Source organism: Xenopus laevis, chromosome 1L (genome assembly GCF_017654675.1).
Source record: "Xenopus laevis strain J_2021 chromosome 1L, Xenopus_laevis_v10.1, whole genome shotgun sequence".
NCBI classification, from domain to species: Eukaryota; Metazoa; Chordata; class Amphibia; order Anura; family Pipidae; genus Xenopus; species Xenopus laevis.
In genome coordinates this window covers 20,649,288-20,673,211 of record NC_054371.1, presented here as the reverse complement: position 1 = coordinate 20,673,211, position 23,924 = coordinate 20,649,288, and positions in this window count along the sequence as shown.

Below are 23,924 nucleotides of genomic sequence, written 5' to 3'. Positions count from 1 at the left end.
ATGTATAGCCAATCCAACTTGCAGCTAGAGCTCTCTTTAGGGAGGTGTAAATATGGGTGCCATCCATGGGCCCCTAAATGTAGCAGCAGAGAAGACAGCACAGGTAGTGGAGCAAGTTAGAAACACTAGGGCAAGATGCAGCAGTTACAATCATTGCCCAAAATAAAATCCTGCCAAAAAAGCAGACAGCCAAAAACTGTTGTCAAATAGCAGCTGTAGGGTCAGGCAATTCTTCTTTATAGAAATAATGGGGCCTTACTAATTCGGCTTTGTCCTAGGCCTTAAATATGGCCTTTAGTTAAGCTATCCAACACTGAGGAGTGCAAGGTTATTCATCCCACATTTAGTATCAATGATCTTAAGTTCTAGTTATGCAACAATAACAAACATATTAGCTTGGGAAAAACAAGCAGCACTAAAAAGTGAATGACGCCCTCTTATCTCACATCTAGTCTGGGCATTAAAGAAAACTTGTTTTCAGAAGTCTGACTGGTGTAATTATTTTAAACTGAGCAATTCATTCACCATTAACTATGGCCTATAAATAGATGGAAATGTAAATTGCTTTGTGTTGACTTACTATTGTGCTAGAGAACCCACCGTGTTGGCTTAGAGAAGGAATCCTCCCTGCTGGAATGTCTTTGCCTTTGAGAAGACAGACACCTTCCTGTTGCTCAATTCCTGTTTTTAAAGCAAGTATTGTTTTTTTCTTGCTGGGACTAAGAATTTGAAACGGAGTCAAGGAGTAGGAGGTGAACAGATTAGACAATAGCTATCTGAGCAAGATCACACACATGCAAACACTGTTCTTTTAATCGCTTCAGGATGTCAGTCTGAACTTGATTTATAGAGCATATAATATTCATTAAATCCCATACTGACAAACCTTTAATGAATAAATTACATAATGGCATTGAAAGAATAAACAATTTGCCCGTGGTGGTTTCTTGATTGTCAATGGGAATGTTTACTAAAGCAAACCCAGTAGTTAAAGGAGTGTTTGCAAATAAAATGTAATTACAGAATCACGGCAATTAAACTAAACATTGGCCCTGTGTCCTTAACATGGGGTAATATATACTGGGTAATATATATAGCAACACCATTTAATATTAAGGACAAAGTTGCTATATTGCTATTTGCATACATAATGGGGGTTAATTAAAAAAACTCAATCAATTTGAGCAATTTGATTTTTTTCCAGCAGAAAGAATTCGAGTTCTTGGGTTGTTCAAGCCAAAATTCACTGATTCAAGTTTTCTCCAATCGAGTTTTTTCATAAACTAGAAACCATTCGAGTTTGTGAGTTCATTCGAGGTATAAAAACTCTAAAATCCAACCTTTTACAAATAATCCCCTAAATATGCTTGCTCTGCATACTCGCATGTTCATGTATGGGCAAGACCTGCCAAAAACAACAAAGTGAAAAATATGGCATCTCCCAGTGAGACTAGAAATAGAATGAAAAGAAAGGGGAAATAGTAAATAAATAAAGGAAATACCGTATATACTCGAGTATAAGCCGAGTTTTTCAGCCCCCAAAATATGCTGAAAAACTCTACCTCGACTTATACTCGGGTCAATCGCAAAAACGGTCGCCGGCATCTAAGAATAGTCGCCAGTGTCTAAGAATAATCACCGGCACCTAAGAATAGTCGCCGCGTCCAAGAATAGTCTCCAAGAATATTCGCCGTGTCCAAGAATGGTCGCCAGCATCCAAAAACGAGACGCCGGCACCTCCAATGGGAGCAGAAACCCTCAATTTTTAGATTGAAACTTACCAGAAGCTGCTGCATTTCTCACCCTCGGCTTATACTCGAGTCAAAAAGCTTTCCCAGTTTTTGGAGGTAAAATTAGGTACCTCGGCTTATACTCGGGACGGCTTATACTCGAGTATATACGGTAAAGAGTTTACAAAAAATAATAAAAGTTGTAACGAAAAGAAAGAACGAGTAAAAGAGATGGAGATAAGGGAGGGTTACAGAGGGAAAATGGAAGGAAGAAAGAGGAGAAAGAGGGAGAGAAAACAAAGTAAAGAGGGAGTGAGAAGCAGAATGAGTTTTTGGGAAAGAGTGAAAGCTATAACAAGAAGGAATGAGTAATAGCTATGGAGATAAAGGAAGGAGACAGAGAGAAGAGAGGAAGAAAGAAAGATTGGGAAAGAAAAAGGGAGATAAATAAAAGAGGGGTGCAAATCAGGGGAGTTCAGAGAGGTGCTCTCCAAAATAACATTAAAACGAGAGAGTGAACTGAGAGAAAAAGTAATGGGAGACAGAGAGATAGAGAAGAATGAGAGGGAAAACATATGAAACAATGCCCATAAAACTAAACATGACTAAGTTCAGAGAAGTTAGGTTGAAGCAGAATGCTGGGCAGATGCTTTTGATCAGCAGGGACTTTGCATCTTGTGCAAAGAAAAAGAATACATGGATGGTGCAAAATAAAAGGAAAAACTATAAGAGAATCTGTATTATTTTTCCATAAAGCTGAAATTGGGTAAAAGTTTATCTTCCAGCAGGAAAATGATTGCAAATACGGGGACAAGGTAACTTTTGGAGAAGCGTAAAAGAGAAACAAACCCTACCCCCTAGCCTACATAGACCCCCTCCCTCCTCCCCCCCCAGCTTAGTTGCCCCCTGTGCAAATGCCCCTAACTCTTTACTTACCCCTCTGTACAGCAGAGTTCACGGGCGCCTTCTTCTTCTCTTCGGTAATCTTCGGCGTAGTGGCACATGCGTTGTTGGAGCAACGTTCTGATTGGCGACAACTGCTCATGAGCCGTAACTCACGAAAATTGCCAAAGCACCGGTCTCATTCCGAAGATTCCCGAAGTGGCTGAAGATGGTGCCCCTGAACTCCGCCGGCCAGAATCTGCACGGAGGGGTAAGTAAAAAGCATTCGTCCGGGGTAGCAACTAGGCTGGGGGGGGGGGTCTATGTTGGGTAGGGGGTAGGGATTTTTTTATATGAAGGGTTTGTTTCTCCTTTAAGAGCAAAAAATGTATGTTCTGTAATGACCCAGTCACTGTGCTCATTCTGGGAATCTATTTCATTGCTTAGAAATTGAGGTGCATGAGAGCCATTCAACCAACCTGGATGACATGGAGCAAATTTGCCAGTAAGAATGGGCCAAAATCACTCCCAAACAGTGTACAAAGCTGGTACATACTTACCCTAAAATACTCAGGGGCAGATTTACTAAGCTCAAGTGAATAGTTCGAATCAAAATATATTCAAATTTCGATGTAATTTTTGGGTACTTTTGGGACTTCGATCGAATCGAATGATTTGAATGATTCGTAGAAAAAACCGTTCGACCGTTCGACCATTCGATAATCGAATTACTGTCTCTTCGACTTCATACTTCTCCAAATTAAAGGTACCGAAGTCCAATGTTAGCCAATGGGGACCTTCCATCGCACTTTTCTAAGTTTTTTTTGGTCAAATAAAATTCCTTCAATCGATCGCTTAAAATCGTTCGAATCGTTCGATGCAAACAGTTTTTATTCGATCGTTCGATCGAACCTTTTGCGTTAAAATCCTTCGAATTCGATATTCGAATTTGAGGATTTTACTTTGAGGATCAAATTCAAGGGTTTTTTTAACCCTGGAAATTCGACCCTTGATAAATCAGTGTTGTAAATCCTGCAAAAAGGGCTCAATAAAATAAATGTGTATGTCTCTTTAAGTTATACTGGCATCAGACACAGCATTTGTATATGGAATAATGTTCCCCCTATTGTAAAATACAGGGATATTAAAAGTCATTAAGGAGTTCCATGACCATATAAAGTTATAAGGCCTAAGGGCGAGTGGCTGAGAGCCAAACCAAAAACAGAATACATATTACAAAATATTACATTTTTTTTTATATAATTTTATAATTTATTTAATGAAAAATGAATACATCTTAAATTGCTAAAAGAAACAGATTATATAAAGTCCATTTTAATATGTAACACAGCCGATCCTGCTTTTAATTATGGTATGTCTTAAATCCAGAATAAGGAACACTTCCTGTTTCTGAAATTTATCCTAAATATTCCTAAATGGTTGCTGGAAAATATACAAGCCACGAGCCCAACAAAAATGTAATTGTGCTCTGCAAATACAACTCTTATTATTATTACTACTATTACTTTAATCAATTCATGTAAAAATAGGAACCAGTCTTATTTTCTCTTCCACCACAGCTGCAAACCCCCAAAACATCAATGGTCTTTGAAGCTCAGTTATCTCTGAAGCCCAGAAGAAGAAAAGATATTCTATCAGTTCTCTTGAGTGGCAAAAATATCCTTATTTACACCCCACACAGTAACGAGTTATGCACACACCACTTGTAGGTAGTGATGGGCGAATTTGTCCCATTTTGCCGAAAAATTCGCGAATTTCCCCCAAAATTTGTAAAACGGTGAAAAATTTGCAGAACTCAGTTGTGACACTGGCATAAAAGTCAATGGGCATCCGAATAATTTTGATGCGCGACAGGTTTGACTTTTCTGACGCACATCCAAAATTTTTTGACGCCAGCGAATTTTCATGGCAGTTTCACGAATTTATTCAACGGCGGCGAAGCGAGGAAATTTACTGCTAATTCGCACCAGACAAATTTATTCGCCCATCACTACTTGTATATAAATGGGTCACATACAGCTTGAATAAAGGGTCTATTCAGAGAACAGGGTTCTTTGGCTCTGATTCTGGCATCAGACCCACCATTTCTATAGGGAATAATGTTCCCCCTATTATCAAATATAGGGATATTAAGTCATTACGGAGTCCCATCACCATAGAAAAGCAGTCTGTTTTTGATTTAGAGGGCACCAGAGTATCTTATTACAGACATGGGATCCGTTATATAGAAAGCCGTTATTGAGAAAGCTCCAAATTACAGAAAATTAAAATTTTCTACAAATAATCACATTTTTAAAAATGATTTCCTTTTTTCACTGTAATAATAAAACAGTAGCTTGTACTTGATCTAAGATATAATTAATCCTTATTAGAGGCAAAACCAGACTATTGGGTTTATTTAATGTTTAATGACTTTCTAGTAGACTTAAGGTATGAAGATCCAAATTACAGAAAGATCCGCTATCCAAAAAACCCCAGGTCCTGAGCATTCTGGGTAACAGGTCCCATACCTGTATTATGAGTATTTGAGAAATCATAGATTGCAATAGGTGAAGACAAACAAATGAGTTCTTTGTGGAGCAGGCAGCCAGAGAGCAGTTCTAGAGATTCCATTGAAATTAGAATTGTAGGAAGTCATAGGTGGATACCAGAAGCCAACTTGGAGTATATTTAGGAATGATCTAAGTGATTTATCAAGTCTTATTTTCAAAAGATCCAAACTTTTGACTGCATGAGATCATGACTTGAGTGCTTGAGCTCATGACTCTCTTTTGTCACCCTCATCCCTTAAATCTGTTAGAACGCCAAATGAATTCCCCAACCCTATCTACCCATGCGCCTGCTTAAAGGGAAACTATTACAACATTGAAAATGTAATGCATGCTTCATCACAGGGAGATAGGAAACTTTCTGTACAGTTTCTGAAATAATCAAGTTTTTCACATTTTCTCTCTCAGCATCTGTTTCTCTTCATTCTGTCTTCTTGCAGGCGTTGTAATAATAAAACAGGAGTTGGGTGTTTCATTGGCAGTTAGATTCCAAATGTCTTTTAAGTGGGGCTCCCTTTTCTGACAGATGTGTTAGAGCTCACTTAAATAATTGACTCCAGCACAACCAAACTTTATCTGTATAACTGACTCTGGCTCAAATCCTGCATGTAGAGAGAAAGTATTTCTGGTGATCTTAAAAGAGTGAGCTCTCATACATTTTCTAGGAGCCCCCCCCATAAAGACTGCATTGGACTCAACTGTCATTCAAAATCTGACTCCCAACTCCTGCATGAAGAGAGAATGAAAAGAGGCAGATGCTGAAATGAGGCGAGTGATGATTGATACTTGAATATTTTAGAAACGGGTCAGAATTTTTAATTGACTATATTTAGATTTTTTTAACATTTTTAGTATGATGATGCCTATATTAGATTTTCGCAATAGTTCCCCTTTAAGAATGTGGGGGTGATACCAACCTTGCCTTGCATGGGGGGTTAATCAGAAATTTATAAAATTGTTGGGAATCTGAAGGTATTGTCAGTTTTTTTGCCATTTTATCCAACTGTAACTTTTGTTTCAGTAGGGTTTTCCTTAAAGGGCATGTAAAAGTAAAATAAAATACCATTTTTACTTTCTTTAATGAAAAAGAAAAATATCTGCAATATACTTTAATTAAAAAATGTGTACTGTTTTATAAGAAACCTGACTGTATGCAGTGAAATTCTCCCTTCATTTACTGCTGTGGATAGGAATTGTCAGACGGTCCCTAACTGCTGAGCAGGGAAACAATCATACTTATGAACAGCAGGGGGAGCCTCCGCCTAACTTCCCAGCCATGCAGAACTCAAGCAGCTTTGTTTATGATGATCCCTAAGCAGCCCAGACCACACTGAGCATGTGCACAGTCTTAGTCTTGCAAAGATGTATAACAAAGTTACAAGATGGTGACCCCCTGTAGCCAACTTTGAAAGCATAAATTATTTGTTTGATTAGGCTTGTGGTGCAGTAATTTCATGTCTATGTTTAGTATACAAAATACAGCATTTCTAGCCTTATTCTATTTTAGACTTTACTTCCCCTTTAAAAGAACTTCAACACACTGTTAACCCAAAATATCACTGAAATGTGGTCAACAGCCTCGGTCTGGCAACATTCCATTATTTCCTTAGGAAGGCGGAATATTAAAGAAGAAACTATTTTTTTTTTCACTACAAGTTGACAATGTTTGAAATGCTGTTAAAGTAATGGTACATTGGTAAATACATGGTACTTCAATTTGCATTGCTACTCAGCTTTATAAATAGACATTGGCAGAATCTATAGAAAATGGTGAGATCCATTGAAGTGGCAGACATTTCTACTATGGCACCTTCTAGGAAGGTCCCTAAATAGCAGTCAGTTCAGCATTTTGTGTGTTTTTTCTGAACTCTGTTGAATGATTATTTCTATACAGAATGCACAATAATAAAACATTTAAGGAATAGCAACAGGTATAATGCACCTGGTCTATCCACAATCCTAGTCTGTTTGTTTTCTGCCCAACGTGAGTGTTTTCTTTGTCTCTCCAGTAACGTCTGTCTGTTTGGCTGATGAGAAGTTTGTAGTGGTGTGTACATTGCTTTCATTGTCCCTGTTCTTTTCGCTATTTAGAGTCATAATGTCTCAGGAGGATACCAATTAAGAACTATTTCAGACGTTTTAAATTCTTTCATCAGTACTATTACTCATCACTTATTTTTGCCAAAATGTCTCCATCTAGGGATGGTGTCTGCCACAGATGTGCGTTGAACAGAGCCGGCGTCCTTCATTTGGGGTGGAACTGTTATGAGGTGCAAAAATACTGTCATTGAGTTAACTTAAAGGGATACTGTCATGGGAAAAAACATTTTTTTCAAAATGAATCACTTAATAGTGCTGCTCCAGCAGAATTCTGCACTGAAATCCATTTCTCAAAAGAGCAAACAGATTTTTTTATATTCAATTTTGAAATCTGACATGGGGCTAGACATTTTGTCAATTTCCCAGCTGCCCCTGGTCATGTGACTTGTGCCTGCACTTTAGGAGAGAAATGCTTTCTGGCAGGCTGCTGTTTTTCCTTCTCAATGTAACTGAATGTGTCTCAGTGGGACATGGGTTTTTACTATTGAGTGCTGTTCTTAGATCTACCAGGCAGCTGTTATCTTGTGTTAGGGAGCTGTTATCTGGTTACCTTCCTATTGTTCTTTTGTTTGGCTGCTGGGGGGGGGGAAAGGGAGGGGGTGATATCACTCCAACTTGCAGTACAGCAGTAAAGAGTGATTGAAGTTTATCAGAGCACAAGTCACATGACTTGGGGCAGCTGGGAAATTGGCAATATGTCTAGCCCCATGTCAGATTTCAAAATTGAATATAAAAAAAATCTGTTTGCTCTTTTGAGAAATGGATTTCAGTGCAGAATTCTGCTGGAGCAGCACTATTAACTGATTCATTTTGAAAAAATGTTTTTCCCCATGACAGTATCCCTTTAATGTAAAACCTCTTTTGCAACCTAACATGTCCAAGGTCATCCAAAGAACTTCTAGTCAGTTCGGGTGCAAGGCCACTCACCAGTCAGATGATCATATGTGCAGATCGGTGCGCTCCCGCTCCCGTGCATTATGACATGCGTGTGAGCTGGGTATGGTGTGTGCTGTTTTATGGGCCTATTTCTGGATGCAAGACAGCCAGTTACTAGGTTATCTTAGCTAGTCTTGAGAGACCCAGCGCTGTTGTATTCTGACCTTCTATTGTGACCCGGCTATCGCCCTGGCCTTGCTTGAACTCTACCTGCACCTAAACGTTGCCTGAACTACATTACAATCCTGAGCTGCCTGCCCCGACCCTGATCTGTTTGACCTCGGCCTACCTTATGCCTTGGTACTTCCTTCTGGTTCATTTGTCACCTGTGAAAGCTGCTTGTGAGCCCTGATTCCACGCTTGATCCAGGTAAAGCCTAACACTGGGGTTGTTGGCTGGTTGTTGCCAAAAGATATTCTAGACAATTTTGGATTGTTGGTTTAGCACTCAGTGGGGCTCATTTATAAACAGTGGGCAAAACTATGGCAACCGATCAAATGCTTGCTTTCATTGTTCACTGATTGGTTGCTGCTGAGGTGCAAATTTGCCTAGTGTTTATAAATGAGTCATAGTAGGTTTTACCATACTCATTTGCCTGATTGTTACATCATTACAGTGCCCTTTTTACACTTGCCTATATGTTCTTGATTGGTACTAATAGAATTGGGAGCCTGAATAATTGTACTTATATGCCTTGAAACTGTAAAAAAATAAAATAGAATATGGACCTCAAGCCCTGCCTTTTTTTTACATGGAGTCCAATGTCGGACTGGCCCACCGGGATACCAGGAAAATTGCTGGTGGGCCCAGGTGTCAGTGGGCCCTCATGCTGCTAAACTTTTGGCCTATTACATGGCCATTCCCTATTCTATGAGAACAAAGAGGCTAAATAGATGGAATAACATATTATAGTATGTACAGAAAACAAACTAAGAGAATAGAGGTTGATTGAGGAGATGAAGAATATTGAGACTGGGTCCCTGGTCTAAGGTTTTATTGGTGGGCCCCTGGTCTAAGGTTGTTGGTGGGCCCCTGGTGTCCCAGTCTGACACTGATGGAGTCTAGTTGATCCCCATGTACATCAGATAAGTGGAGTGTTGGATGGATGCAGACAGACAACCATATAATACTTACTAAAATTAATTATGCACATTTTTCAGTATTTGTATAAAATTGCTGTTTCTGCCTTGATAATAGGAGGTGGATCCTAAGTATATGGACTTAGTATATTTCTTGCTGTCCAGCAAAACACCTATTGCGAACAGTATCGAATTATAGGGTCAATTGGATGTTATGGGAACCAGTTATAAATAGAACCACCGCCCTAAACTGCTCAGAATTACAGATAAAATAATTGCTTGTAACAATTTCACCAGATTTGGTCCAAGTCATAATGATCAAAGATCCATCACAGTTCTCAGCAAGTCCAGTTGTTTTTAGATTTTTTTTTTTAGATTTTTTTTTTAGATTTACCTATACTAGATATACCATGACCTGGATGAATGAAAATCTTCATAGTCAGATCCATCACAGTGTTTTTACCCTGATGTGCATCTGTAAACCAATGTACCACGATCATCATCCTGTTTTTCACCTACATTTTCAGATAATCGGAACTGAATGACTAATGTAGACCATCGAGGAAAGGTGGACCCATGAGTGAAATTTCAGTACATCTATGGGAAACAATTATATTCATATCATAGCTTCTACCTTAGTCATACACTGAAAATTTGGCTGAAATATGTATTGAAAATTAAAGTAATTATGGAGCAAATTACCCAACATTACTTCCAGGAACATAAAGTGATGGCTATCCACTTACCCGAATTATTGTCTGTATTTTCAGCTGCTATTTTGCATTATGGGTCTAACAGGGAATGAAATGAGCACCTGTTTCGACAACAAAGACAATGAATTTTCCATGCCAACTAGCACTGTATGCCAAGTCTATTACTTTTTTTTTTTGCCTTATAGGAAATCTTGAGCGTGATGAGTACCATGTGTGAGGGTAAGACAGGAAGGAGGCTGCGAGTATTTGAAATTCCACAGCTGTGGAATCTGAACCCGACAGATATCCTATAAAACATGTACGACTTTACCACTGCATGTGAATGGGGGCACTTGTTGTAATATGTCAAATGAAATTGCCATAGACATGCATGTTCATAATGCCAAGAATATTACAAGTCAGTAACGTACAGTAATTGCTGCCAAATGGAAATGGAATGGATTAAGTTCCATTACAGTTCCATTACAGTGAGCTGTTTTATTATTATTATAGAATGCTTACATTACAATTAAGAATAACTGTACAGTGAACTATGTGTCAGGTGTGCATCCCCTAACTTGCTCGTACAGTCTAGAACATTGTGAATCTGGTTTTAATCTTCAGTAGAATTGAGGAATGGTCTTCAAATCTCAAGGATTGTTTCACTTGATACTTTTTTTTTGGTGGGGGTCCCTCAGGTAATGAAACAAGAACCAGATCTTGTTCATTAACAATCGAGGCTTCAAATCTTCACTAAACCAGATTCAAGGCATCATTGGGGCAAATCAATTAGATAATTGAAGACAAAAATAACCATTCCAGATGTATTGGCACAATACCTCAATATGTTTTTGATACTATTTGAATTAACTTACATTTTGAAATAAATTTTAAGCAACTTTTTCATCACTTCTTCACTTTTATGGCTTTTCAATCGAGAGGCACTTGTCACGGTTTGCACCCTAAATCCAGAACCAATGCCAAGCACCCTGGTCTCGGCTTGTGCTTCTGCCTGTAGCAGCCGCCTTTGGCCTCGGGAGGAGCCCTCAGCTACTCAGATGCCGCCAGGTCTTATAACGAGACATGCAAGGCGAAGGGTTCTGAACAGGCAAAGGGGCACAACTGAATGCAAAGTCTTTGGACAGAAGGTCGCGGTACAAGGCATTAGACAGAATCGTAGTCAGATCAGGCTGGGTCGGGGCAGGCAGAGTATAAACGAAGTCAGGCAGGCAATAAAGCACTGCGTATCTTGACAGCGCTATATAAATAAATGATGATGATGATGATGAGGCAAGGGTCAAACTAGGAAGTCAATCAGAGGGATTAGCAGAAGAGGTAGTCAGATTTCAGCAAGGGGTCAGGATCCAGAAGTCAGAATAGTCGAAAAGCCAGGCAGAATCAAGAATCAAGAATACAAAGTAGCTCAACGCTCAGAAGCACCAGGAACAAACTCCAATAACAGACAATGTGAAGAAATGCTTTGTGGCTTTAAATACTTTAATTTCGCGCCACTGCGTGCTGACGTTACACGCCAGCGCGCAAATAAACCAGGAAGCGGCCCGCCACACGTGCCTTAACTATTACACTTTTGCGGCCTAAAGGAGCAGCAGCGTGGCGGGCATCCCTGCAGACCTCCACCCACTAGACCACCAGGGTGAGTTATCACAGCACTGGAACATTCTCAATGAAACTTATCCTCAAGAAGGTAAGATAAATGTTACTTTATCCATCTTACAGTAAGTGGAAAACTGATTAAAGTTCAAGATTGTGTTTTTATTCCACTATTGGAGAAAATTTCAGCAGAAAAATGTGATCTTGAATTTGTCTGAATTCAAGTTACTTTATCCATCCTAAGTGCAAATTTGATTAAAATTTAAGATTGTGTTTTTTCCCTGATATCTGAGAAATTTGCAGCAGAAAAATGTGATCTCGGTTTTTTTCCAAATTCAAGTTACTTTATCTATCCTAAGTGGCAAACTGAATACAATTCAAGATCATGAGTTTTTTCCCCACTATTTGAGAAAACTGCAGCAAAAAAAATGTGATCTATAAATTTTTTGAATTAAAATGTTATAAAATTTTTAAAATTTGAGTCAAAACATATGTAAAACTAGGCAAACTCCTATAGTAAACAGGAAGCATATTTCCAACATTCAAGATTATTTGTAAACATTTTTAATAATGAATGTAACAGTGTATTTTCTATTGCGCTTTTAATCCCTCAGAAAGAAGAAGGAATGGTCTTCAAAAATCCAGGATTGTTTTATTTGATACTTTTTTTTTTGGTGGGGTTCCATTAGGTAATGAAACAAAAAACAGATCTTGTTCATCAACATGCTAATCTTCACTAAACCAAATTTCAAGGTATCATTGGGACAAATCAATTAGAAAATGGAAACAAAAATATTTGAGAAAATTGCAGCAAATAATGTGATCTTGAATGTTCCTGAATTCAAGTTACTTTATCTATTCTAAGTGGCAAACGGATTAAAATTCAAGCTTGTGGGGTTTTGCCTACTATTTGAGGAAATTGCAGCAAAAACAATATGATCTAAATTTTTTTCTAAATTCAAGTTACTTTATCTATCCTAAGTGGAAAACTGATTAAAATTCAAGCTTGTGTTTTTTTGCCCATTGTTTGAGAAAAAAGCAGAAGACAAATGTGATCTCATATTTTTTCTGAATTCAAGTTACTTTATCTATCCTAAATGGCAAACTGATTAAAATTCAAGATTGCGGGGGTTTTCCACAATTTGAGAAAACTGCAGCAAAAAAAGTGATCTCAATTTTTTCTGAATTAAAATTTTCTCAAATTAGCAAATATCTTTTTTTTCAACTTAGAATTTTTTATTTGAATTTGAAATTAGCAAATATCTTATGTGAAAAGATTTGAGTGAAAACATTCACAAGGCAAAAAACAAGGCAAACTTCTATTGCCAACGGAAGGTTATTTATTGTACAACATTCAAACTAACATTTTTAAAAATAAATTTAACCGTGTATTTTTTATTGCAACTGAGATTTTGAATCTTGCTTCAATCAGGTTTCTTGATTAGTGAGGTTTTTTGATTGGTGATGGGTGAATTTCTCCCATTTCGATTCGCCAAAAAATTTGTGAATTTCCCGAAAAATTCGCAAAAAGGGGGAAAAATTCGCAAAAACAGTCATGAAAATCAGACGTTTTCACACAAAAATCATGAAATTAGAAGGATTCCACTCAAAAATCATGACATTTGAAGGTTTTCACTAAAAAATCGTGAAATTTGAAGGAATTCTCTCAAAAATCGTGAAATTTGAAGGATTTCACTCAAAAATCATGAAATTTTAAGGATTTTCCTCCTACATCGTGAAATTTGAAGGATTTCACAAAAATCGTGAAATTTGAAGGATTTCACAAAAATCTTGAAATTTGAAGGTTTTCACTGACATTTTCACTAAATTTATTGTGAAAACCGGAAATTGAAGGTGAATTTTCAACAGCAAATTTTCACGGCAGATTTGCGAATTTATTCGCTGGTGGCAAAACGCGGAAATTCGCAGAGAATTCATGCCAGGCAAATTTATTCACTCCTCACTATTTTTGATTAAAGTTTTTTCATAAAAATGCCAGCGACCAAAAATTGCCCAGGTGATAAAAAGTTGTCAATCTTTTTTCACAAACACATTTGAAAATTAATAAATCATCCTTCTTCTACTTTAATGTCTATTAAAAAATGTATTTGAAAACTTCAAACCATAGACATATCACTAAATGGCGTCCTACTTTATTGTGCATTTAAAGGAGCATACACAAAAGCGACATATTGCTTATAAATAGAGCTTAGACGTTTCCAAGACCTTTATCAGAATGAACAGGACATGCTGGTATTCTAATTCTAATTTCCATCATTTTTGTAATTAATTGTGTTAAATAAAACATATATTACAGGCTGTGTGGGAGCAGCGGAGGAGATCTTTTGCTAGGAATGTTTTTTTAAGACTTCTGGGATTTTAAGCTGAGAACATGGCTAAGGAGCTGTAATATCGTAGACTAACCAAGCATTGCAGTCCCCTGAAGTCAGTTTTTCATTTACACTGTTATTCTTCAGATATTGAGGCTGGTGGCGTTTTCGATGCCTTGGCTGCTTTTCAGAGTGAAATCCATGTGAAAATATTTGGCTCCTTCTGACATATGGGTTTAACCGTTCTAGGGATTAAATACATATTAAAATATTTTTAAAGTAATTAACTAAGGGTTTCGCAGCTTTAGAGATTATTTTCTAATCATTTTACTGATATATCAAGTTTTCTATCATGGTGTCATCTCTTGCATGAAGTAACATCATTGTCTACCATTTTAATTCAAGAGACGCTGTTGTCATACAATTCTATTTCATTTACTCCAGGTTTAATAGTCTTGTGTTACTTTTTGTCACTTTGGTAGGTTTGTATTTGTAAAGTGAATTGTCTTATCTCTTTTAATCCCACAAGTAAATTATCCAAATGCTCTTCCAAGATGACTGAGTAATAAATGTGATTGATCTTTTTATTAAATACTAATTTATCCTCTCATTCCAAATGTATAATAAATTTCTGCCATAAAGCAAGACAGGGCTGTTGCTTTTTTACAAGAAAGGAAGTAGTTACATGAGTAAAAGGAAACTCCCTTATAAATATAAGTACAGTATACCATATACAAAAGTACAGCAGTGAATATCTATTCCGAAACTTCTACAACTCTGCGGGCCAGATTTATTAAGGTTTGAATTATTCATTAAATTCAAATATTAAAGTTGGTTTTTTGGTCAGAACTCACAAATTCGAGATTTACCATACCTGGACCCTGGGAACAACTCGAATTAGACTATTCGCCACATAAAACCTGCCGAGTTTATGTAGAAGTCAATGGCAGAGGTCTAGTGACCCATTTGAAGATGTTAACAGCCTTTCTGACATTTGAGTTTTTTTCAGAGAAAAAACTCGATTCGAGTTTAGTCGAATTTGATTTGGTAATATTAGTTCGAGTTTTAGACGTTCGAGTTCTTTCTTAAAGGGATACTGTCATGGGAATAATTTTTTTTTCAAAACACACCAGTTAATAGTGCTGCTCCAGCAGAATTCTGCACTGAAATCTATTTCTCAAAAGAGCAAATGGATTTTTTTATATTAAATTGTGAAATTTGACATGGGGCTAGACATATTTTCAGTTTCCCAGCTGCCCACAGTCACGTGACTTGTGCTCTGATAAAATTCAGTCACTCTTTACTGCTGTACTTCAAGTTGGCGTGATATCCCCCCCCCCAACAACAGAACAATGGGAAGGTAACCAGATAGCAGCTCCCTAACACAAGATAACAGCTCCCTGGTAGATCTAAGAACAGCACGCAATAGTAAAATCCAGGTCCCACTGCAACACATTCAGTTACATTGAGTAGGAGAAACAACAGCCTGCCAGAAAGCAGTTCAATCCTAAAGTGCTGGCTCTTTCTGAAAGCACATGACCAGACAAAATGACCTGAGATGCACCTACACACCAATATTACAACTAAAAAATACACTTGCTGGTTCAGGAATGAAATTTTATATTGTAGAGTGAATTATTTGCAGTGTAAACAGTGTCATTTATTAATAAAAATGACACCATAAAAATCAAGACAGAATCCCTTTAAATAAGATACTATTCGGATTTCAAAGGTCATTCGAGTTCATTTGAGGCAAAAAAAACTCTAACATTCGATAAATCAGCCCCTATATGTTACAATCTGCAATAAATAATATAGTATATGTAGGGATGTGAAAATCTTAGACACCCTTATCCATTACAGACAGGCACATCCCTAATAAAATGGACACCTCAGTGGGTCCTTATGGGGACCTTGTGCTTATGTCATCCCTGCAGTTCACACAGTGGATGCTAGATGGCACTGTGATATAAGATAAAAAGGGTTTGAAAGCCATGAGGTAGAGGCCATTGCTGCTGAACCTTTCCTCTGTTAGTCCACAGAGGTTAGGAGTGGTGGAACTCATCCTGAGTTTAGTGAAGTGATAGTTATACCCTGTAATAGATCACTCTAGGAGTGATAGATAGGGTATTTAGTTGAGCAGTTCAAAGCTCCGCCGAGGAGATTAGAGGGATTAAGATCCCGGCTATTACTGACCCCATAGTAGGGCCTAAGTGTTAAACTCAGGGAAGTAAGAGTTTCGGAGTTCCACTTAAGGTAATCCTGAAGATTGGGAAAATACCTTTCAACAAGCTGCATTGCTCTCTACATGTACTCCTTACTCTTCAGAGAGTTGTTCTATATTCACACAGTGAGTATATTGTGTAACCTTGATTGATCTCTGTTTTACTCTATGTTTCATGCTCCATGGTGAACTCTGGTTTTGGTTAATAAACTCCGTTTATTGTTTAAGCAAATAAAACTACTGGCGCCCAATTTCTTGTGCATTGCACACAGTTACAGTTACACTATACCCTGCCTCCACTCCGCTGCGAGGGCTTACCCCTGAGAAAGAGAGCTCATCTGTGGTCCCAGCCCACAAAGGAAAGTAGCTGAAACTGTCTTCACATAAAGCAGTTTGCTATAGCGCTACATATATAATAATATACTTTTGAAGATCGCTTTTAGAAATTGTTGAGAGCATTGCTGCTCTTTTTTTTTGTTTAATAATACTTTAGTCAGGCTTGGTTTACGAGTAGGGAAGAGGGGTATTTTCTGTTGTAAACCTTAGAAAGCCACCTTTTGGACAGAAATATATCAGTTTAAGTTCAATAAAAATTTATTTTTCATTTCAAACAACAGGAGATCTACTAGTTGTATATTCTGAGCGAAGCCTCCAGGTCCTAAAGATTCACTCAGCTCTGAAACCTAGTCGAAAGGTTTCATTCATATGTATAACCTACCTCCAGGTCCAAAAGTTTAACTAAACTCTTTAACCTACCTCCAGGTCCAAACGCTTCACTCAACTCTAGAAACTTACCTGCAGGTCCAAAAGTTTCACTCAACTTTATAACCTACTTCCATGTTCAAAAATTCACTTGAGTTTATAAACTACCTTCAGTTCCAAAAAGTTCACTCAACTTTATAACCTACCTCCAGGTCCAAAGGTTTCACTGAACTTTATAACCTACCTCCAGGTCCAAACGCTTCACTCAATTCTAAAACCTACCTCCAGGTCCAAAAGTTTAAATAAACTCTTTAACCTACCTCCAGGTCCAAAAGTTTAACTAAACTCTTTAACCTACCTCCAGGTCCAAATGCTTCACTCAACTCTAGAAACTTACCTCCAGGTCCAAAAGTTTCACTCAACTCTAAAACCTACCTCCAGGTCTAAAAGTTTCACTCAACTTTATAACCTACTTCCATGTTCAAAAATTCACTTGAGTTTATAAACTACCTCCAGTTCCAAAAAGTTCACTCAACTTTATAACCTACCTCCAGGTCCAAAGGTTTCACTGAACTTTATAACCTACCTCCAGGTCCAAAGGTTTCACTGAACTTTATAACCTACCTCCAGGTCCAAAAGTTTAAATAAACTCTTTAACCTACCTCCAGGTCCAAAAGTTTCACTCAATTTTATAACCTACCTCCAGTTCCAAAAGTTTCACTCAACTTTATAACCTACCACATCATCTAAAGCTGTTCATTCAAACAAACCAAACTACCAAACACGTGGATCTTTGCCCGGTTTGGTCACATACAATCAAGCTGATCCAATTGTTTGCCCCCCTGTGGCCAACGATCAGATTATAACAGGGGCCTTAGCATGTCCGACAGGAGAGGACTCCATCAACATGCAAATATGGCCTCACACAATGGAATCTGCCTGTGTATGGCCAGCTTAACTATTTTGCTTTGCAACTTTGGACCAAATATGATGGATTGTGTTCAAAAATTGAACAGAAAACAGAGTAATGAAAGCAACTACTAAGGGCAGAGACACATGCTCAGATTCGGGGAGATTTAGTCGCCCAGTGATAAATCGCCTCTTCTTTGGGCGGCTAATCTCCCCAAACTGCCTCCCGCTAGCTAGAATCTAAATTGCTGGATGGCACTCGGAACACTTCGTTTTGCTCGTGAGGCAACTTCGGGCGACTTCCTGCCGGCGATTTAGATTCGGGGAGATTAATAGCCCCGAAGAAGAGGAGATTTGTCGCTGGGCCTAATCACCCCGAATCTTAGCATGTGTCTCTGCCCTAAAGGACTTGGTACTACACAACCTTACTGAAGATGTTAACACCAGTGTTTGCTAGGTCTCAATTTAATTATCCTCAAGTAAGAATAAATGTTGGCTTTGTTAGACTTCTAGAGAAAAAGAGCCAGAAATGGATAATGAAGGAATGACAGGCTGGCAAAACAGAAATATCAAGAATCTAAAATTAAAAACACTTTGTTCACATTTTACAGTGAGCAATTGTGAGTGGATTAAGCATCAACTGAATCAATTGTATTGAAGGCCTGCCTAGAGTTATTGCTGTCTGCTAGTTGCATGTTTCTTAGATAAACCCTTATTTTGTACCACTTTGGTACCCGCAAATCTGCGCCTCAAACCCACAACAACAAAAAGTGTTTGTGTTGATGGAAAGACTTATGAATACTCCTATGATATGGCTATTAGATAAAGGAAAGGGTAGGGGACATTCAGGTCTCCAGGCTACCATAGTTCTTTCTGCAGCTATACGTGGAAAAGCATGACTGTCCATAACCACAGGAACTACAGCTTAAGCTGGCCATAGACACGAAGATCCTATCGTACGAATCAATGATTCGTACGATTTTCGGACTGTGTATAGAGAGTTCCGACATTTTTTGTCCGGCGGAGATCGAACAGGTTTGATTTTGTCCCGACCGTCCCGCTGGAGCCCATCGCGCCATCATCGTAATCTGATCGTTCAGCCATAGGGCCGAACGTTCAGATTACCCCCGATATAGCCATGCTTGTTATTGGCATATCGGTGAAAGATCGGCTCGGATCTTTGAGTCTATGGCCTCCTTTAGAAAGATGCAACCAGACATTCATTAAACATCGTGAGCTTACACAAGCCTGAAACTGTTAGCAATGCCAATAACATCTTTATAGACTCAATGGAAGCAGGGCTGATACTATCAAATGTGGGGCCCAATTGGGACCATGTTGGCGGGGCCCCTAGTCAAAGTGTTGCTGGATACTGACACACCAAGTATTTAGGAAAATAAGGGCATACAGGCCCAAAATAGAAAGGAAAGTGGCAGCCAAGGTAAGAGAGTGAGAGGGATGAAATAGGGGCACATAATAGGGGCACACAGGGTAAGAGAGAGAGGGAGGAAATAGGAGAGTGGACTGGGCCAATTAGTTTGGGGCAGGCTGGGCCGATTCAGCTTGGGAGCAGGCTTGGTTGGATTGGGGGCAGGCAGGGCCTATCAAGGTTGGAGGAAAGCTGGGCCTATGAGAGTTGGGGGCAGGCTAGACCTATGGAGTTGGGGGATAGGCTGGCTTATCAGAGTTGGGGGTGGGCTGGACCTATGGATTTGGGGATGGGCTGGACTCTCAAAGTTGGGGGCAGGCCAGGCAGCATCATGTGCTGAGGGAAATATTATCTGTGCTGCCCTGTGGTGCAGGGCCCTATTGGGCCCAATTGGTCCAATAGGCCTAAGGCCAGCCCTGAATGGAAGACATACAGTAGCAAGAGAAATATTTATAAAACTCCATGTAATGAATCCCTGACTTTTTGGCCTTTTTGAGAATCTTTATCCTGACACTCAAAAACCTTTTCATAGAGGTCTGTAATTCATCAATCTGTGTCTTTGTCTCTGTAGGGCAACAGGCCTGAAATGCTTTTCATTTTCTGATTGGGGAAAGGAGCAGTGCCTTGTATTTTATCCAAGAAGCACAAGCGACCCGTTTCTGTGTCCCATTTCTTTTGCAAAGCAAATCAATTTTGTAGGGAAAAGGATCATTCTGAGAATGGGACAGTATGTGGCGATTTCATGGGTCAGTTTTCAAAGACAGCTGCTGCAGAGCATCTGTAATAAACAGCAAATATTTCTGGCCCAGTGTGTCAAGGGCTTTCTATTAATCTGAGAGAGCTCTTTGTAGCCACATTAATAGGATAAAATGAAACATGATCTGTATACTGTAAGAGCCAAGCCACGGGATAATGAAACATTGATGATTTTTTTTTCACTTATTAGACTGTAAAAAGCTTTTCAGTGAGGAAATATACTATGTACTTTATATACTACTGTCGCTGTGATGTCATACAGGGGACAATGTGTGTCTATCATACTAACAATATGGTCATATGATACAAGAGTTCTGTTTGATTTCAATGTGTCCCTTTGTTGCATTTTAATTCTTTTCAACCGTTTATAATATGCATATTTTTCCCTTCTGATGTCACAGAAATTCAGCTACCAACAAAAAAAGCCCCCACCCCCATTAACACTTTGTTTATATTTTTACTTACCCAACAAGTAAGGACAATATTATTCAGTGTTTAGTATAGAAACTATAGGACTGGATGAGGATTGCTGAGATTATGTTTTGGGCTTCTGAACCAGCCCATATCAAACCTCAGCTTGTAGCATTAAAGAACTGTGCTTCAAAGATACCCCAGTAATTGCCCATCTTATTTTCTGCTGATTCATAACACATAAAAAATCAAGTAAGAAGGCGCACACCCTTAAAATAAGATATGAGGTGCTAATTCATAGGAGATTCCCCATGAGGGTCTCCAAACATATATACAAAAAGACAAGAATGGATTGCACACTCAATTTTCAAAAGAGTAAATAATATTTATTACAAAAAAAGGGGGGTTACAAAAATTACAAAAATAATAGGTTTCGGGCATAGTGGTCTTCCTCAGGGGCACAAATAATAAATAATCAAAAAGAAAAAGGCCTTTTTCTTTTTTAAAAAAAAAGACCATCAAGTTCAACTCCTCCAAATGAAAACCCAGCATCCATACACACCCCTCCCTACTTTCACATAAATTCTATATACCCATACCTATACTAACTATAGAGTTTAGTATCACAATAGCCTTTGATATTATGTCTGTCCAAAAATCATCCAAGTCCCTCTTATAGTCATTAACTGAATCAGCCATCACAACATCACCCGGCAGTGCATTCCACAACCTCACTGTCCTGACTGTGAAGAACCCCCTACGTTGCTTCAAATGAAAGTTCTTTTCTTCTAGTCTAAAGGGGAGGCCTCTGGTACGGTGATCCACTTTATGGGTAAAAAGGTCCCCTGCTATTTGTCTATAATGTCCTCTAATGTACTTGTAAAGTCTAATCATGTCCCCTCGCAAGCGGCTTTTTACCAGAGAAAACAACCCCAACCTTGACAGTCTACCCTATAATTTAAAGAGATACTGACACCAGAAATTAAAACTCTTTTCTTACTATCTATCATACTATTGCCTTTGAAAGCTACTTATAACTTTGCTATAAAGTATTTGCACAATGCTTTTACATTACCTGTCTGATGCCCCATGTTCCTGTATGAGGGGGCTGCCATATTTGTGCAGCAGGAGTCCGTTAGCATTAGAAACTTTAACTGACAGGCTGAGATGGGACAGTCAGGTTGGCAAAACAGGTTTAGGAACTTCAACTAACAATTGCTTACATAAACAAACCTCTCAGCAAAAAACAATCAACATGACCTATAGGTAACTTTTAATGTACATTCATATTTTAAAAAGTAGTTTTTTAGTGCCAGTATCACTTTAAGTCTTCCATCCCTCTAACCAGTTTAGTTGCACATTTAAGGAAACTCCCAACACACTGCCATTTAGTGTATAACTTGCATTTATATTATTTTTGCCAAAGTGCATAACCTGCATTTATCAACATTGAACCTCATTTTCCAGTTTGCTGCCCAGTTTTCCAACTTAGACAAATCACTCTGCAAAGAGGCAGCATCCTGCATGGAACCTATAGTTCTGCACAATTTAGTATCATCTGCAAAAATAGAAACAGTACTTTCAATGCCCACCTCCAGGTCATTAATAAACAAGCTGAAAAGCAAGGGACCTAGTACAGAGCCCTGGATAACTCCACTAACAACACTGGGTCCCAGTTTCTCCACCAATACAGTAGGAAGGTTCTAATAACACCACTGTGATCAATACTCTAGAAAGCTATGGTTGGAGGCACTGTTAAGACCTTAGTGAAGACCTTACTTGAGACAACAATGAAGAAAAGTCCAGTGTATTGCCTTTCATCTTCATTCTTTGTCTTCCATCCCCTTGTGAATGAAGACAAAGTTGACCAGGGTATAGACACACAAATACACATCACTAAGCACTTGCCAGAAGGGACACTAAAGAACATTATAACAAGAACTTTTATTTAAAGTCTTAATGTTTCTGGTCACTGTTTCATTGTAACTAGAGACTTTTGGTGGCCAAAACCATCTTTAAAGGTAAAGGAACCTTAAACTATTTATTTGTCTGAAATTCTTTCTTAAAGGGCATGTAAAGTCTAAAATAGAATAAGGCTAGAAATGCTGTATTTTGTATACTAAATATAAACATGAACTTACTGCACCACAAGCCTAATCAAACAAATGATTTATGCTTTCAAAGTTGGCTACTGGGGGTCACCATCTTGTAACTTTGTTATACATCTTTGCAAGACTAAGACTGTGCACATGCTCAGTGTGGTCTGGGCTGCTTAGGGATCGTCATAAACAAAGCTGCTTGAGTTCTGCATTGCTGGGAAGTAAGGCGGGGGCCCCCCCTGCTGTTCATAAGTATGATTGTTTCCCTGCTCAGCAGTTAGGGGCCGTCTGACAATTCCTATCCACAGCAGTAAATGAAGGGAGAATTTCACTGCATACAGTCAGGTTTCTTATAAAAACGGTACACATTTTTTATTAAATTATATTGGAGATAGGTTTCTTTTTCATTAAAGAAAGTAAAAATGGTATTTTATTTTTTTGCCTTTACATGCCCTTTAAAGCACATTATCTAAAAGGAAATACATTATACACAACAAGGATTTATCTACAAACATGCATGCATAAAATCAGTATTGAAGCTTTGAAACTCTTCATTTACAAGGAACAGCCATACATTATGAGCAATGCAAGACAAGAACGTATTTCAGTCTTGGAGCAGATTGAAAGGTGCCCTTTGGCCATCTTTGTTTCTTGTTTGGCTGTAGAGGACATGGCTCATTCAGTGATAAAATTTGCATCTTATTCTATGCTGTACAATGCTAGACATTCTCTGAAGAGGCATTTTTATTTCTTCGGCATGATGTTTCTGACTAATATTACAGCAAAGCTGACTTTAATCAGTATTCACAGGGCTTGAACATTTCCAAGTTCTAAATGTGGGACTGTTAGGCCTCTCCTTTTATTCTGCCTCTTCTCAATGTCTTTTTGTATTTTTTTAATAATGTAACTCCCACTGCAATCATTAGCATTAATTAAAACAACACGCACATTTAGCAACTACAAGTATTAAAGGGCATGTAAAGGCAAAAAAATAAAATCCCATTTTTACTTTCTTTAATATTCTTTTATATTCTCCAATATACTTGTACCGTTTTTATAATTAACCTGACTGTATGCAGTGAAATTCTCCCTTCATTTACTGCTGTGGATAGGAATTGTCATACGGTCCCTAACTGCTGAGCAGGGAAACAATCATACTTATGAACAGCAGGGGGAGCCCCCGCCTTACTTCCCAGCCATGCAGAACTCGAGCAGCTTTGTTTATGACGATCTCTAAGCAGCCCAGACCACACTGAGCATGTGCACAGTCTTAGTCTTGCAAAGATGTATAACAAAGTTACAAGATGGTGACCCCTTGTGGCCAACTTTGAAAGCATAAATTATTTGTTTGATTAGGCGTGTGGTGCAGTAAGTTCATGTTTATGTTTAGTATAAAAAATACAGCATTTCTAGTCTTATTTAATTTTAGACTTTACTTCCCCTTTAAATCTAAAATGGCTTATT